The sequence below is a fragment of the Labrus bergylta genome, chromosome 11 (genome assembly GCF_963930695.1).
Source record: "Labrus bergylta chromosome 11, fLabBer1.1, whole genome shotgun sequence".
Lineage (NCBI taxonomy): Eukaryota > Metazoa > Chordata > Actinopteri > Labriformes > Labridae > Labrus > Labrus bergylta.
In genome coordinates, this window is record NC_089205.1 from 213,176 (window position 1) to 215,515 (window position 2,340).

A 2,340-nucleotide genomic window follows, 5' to 3' on the forward strand; every position below is an offset into this window, starting at 1 on the left:
AAATTTTCATGAAGTATTTCGGCTTCAAAAAAATGGAACATTTTCATGAAAAGATTTCGGCTTCAAAAAGTTGAAAATTTTCATGAAAATATTTCGACTTCAAAAAAGTTGAAAATTTTCATGAAGTATTTCGGCTTCAAAAAAATGGAACATTTTCATGAAAAGATTTCGGCTTTAAAAAGTTGAAAATTTTCATGAAAAGATTTCGGCTTCAAAAAAGTTGAAATTTTTCATGAAAAGATTTCTGCTTCAAAAAAGTCGAAGATTTTCATGAAAAGATTTCTGCTTCAAAAAAGTTGAAAATTTTCATGACAGGATTTTGGCTTTAAAAAAAGTTGAAAATTTTCATGACAGGATTTTAGCTTTAAAAAAGGTAAAAATTTTCATGAAGTATTTCGGCTTCAAAAAAGTTGAAAACTTTCATGAAGTATTTCTGCTTCAAAAAAGTCGAAGATTTTCATGAAAAGTTTTCTGCTTCAAAAAAGTTGAAACTTTTCATGAAAAGATTTCTGCTTCAAAAAAGTTGAAAATTTTCATGACAGGATTTTGGCTTTAAAAAAAGTAGAAATTTTCATGAAGTATTTCTGCTTCAAAATGTTGAAAATTTTCATGAAAAGATTTCGGCTTCAAAAAAGTTGAACATTTTCATGAAAAGATTTCGGCTTCAAAAAAGTTGAAAATTTACATGAAAAGATTTCGACTTCAAAAAAGTTGAAAATTTTCATGAAGTATTTCTGCTTCAATAAAATGGAACATTCTCATGAAAAGATTTCGGCTTCAAAAAAGTTTTAAAATTTTCATGAAAAGATTTCGGCTTCAAAAAAGTTGAAAATTTTCATGAAGTATTTAGGCTGCAAAAAAGTCTAAAATTTTCATGAAAAGATTTATGCTTCAAAAAGGATGAAAATTTTCATGAAAAGATTTCGGCTTCAAAAAGTTGAAAATTTTCATGAAAAGATTTCGGCTTCAAAAAAGTTGAAAATTTACATGAAAAGATTTCGACTTCAAAAAAGTCTAAGATTTTCATGAAAAGATTTCGGCTTCAAAAAAGTTGACCATTTTCATGCAAAGATTTCGGCTTCAAAAAAGTTGAAAATTTTCATGAAAAGATTTCGGTTTCAAAAAGTTGAAAATTTTCATGAAAAGATCTCGGCTTCAAAAAGTCGAACATTTTCATGAAAAGATTTCGGCTTCAAAAAAGATGAACATTTTCATGAAAAGATTTCGGCTTCAAAAAAGTTGAAAATTTTCATGAAAAGATTTCGGGTTCAAAAAAGTTGAAAATTTTCATGAACTATTTCGGCATCAAAAAAGTTTAAAATTTTCATGAACTATTTCGGCTTCAAAAAAGTTGAAAATTTTCATGAAAAGATTTCTGCTTCAAAAAAGTTGAAAATTTTCATGAAAAGATTTAGACTTCAAAAAAGTTGAATATTTTAATCAAGTATTTCGGCTTCAAAAAAGTCGAAGATTTTCATGAAAAGATTTCGGCTTCAAAAAAGTTGACCATTTTCATGAAAAGATTTCGGCTTCAAAAAAGTTGAAAATTTTCATGAAAAGATCTCGGCTTCAAAAAAGTTGAACATTTTCATGAAAAGATTTCGGCTTCAAAAAAGTTGAAAATTTTCATGAAGTATTTCGGCTGCAAAAAAATGGAACATTTTCATGAAAAGATTTCTGCTTCAAAAAAGTTGAAAATTTACATGAAAAGATTTCGACTTCAAAAAAGTCTAAGATTTTCATGAAAAGATTTCGACTTCAAAAAAGTCTAAGATTTTCATGAAAAGATTTCGACTTCAAAAAAGTCTAAGATTTTCATGAAAAGATATCTGCTTCAAAAAAGTTGAAAATTTTCATGAAGTATTTCGGTTGCAAAAAAATGGAACATTTTCATGAAAAGATTTCGGCTTCAAAAAAGTTGAACATTTTCATGAAAAGATTTCAGCTTCAAAAAGGTTGAAAACTTTCATGTACTATTTCGACTTCAAAAAAGTCGAAAATTTACTTGAAAAGATTTCGACTTCAAAAAAGTCTAAGATTTTCATGAAAAGATTTCGGCTTCAAAAAAGTTGAACATTTTCATGAAAAGATTTCTGCTTCAAAAAAGTTGAAAATTTTCATGAAAAGATTTCAGCTTCAAAAAAGTTGAAAATTTTCAGGAACTATTTCGGCATCAAAAAAGTTGAAAATTTTCATGAAAAGATTTCGGCTTCAAAAAAGTTGAAAATTTTCATGAAAAGATTTAGACTTCAAAAAAGTTGAATATTTTCATCAAGTATTTCGGCTTCAAAAAAGTCGAAGATTTTCATGAAAAGATTTCTGCTTCAAAAAAGTGGAAAA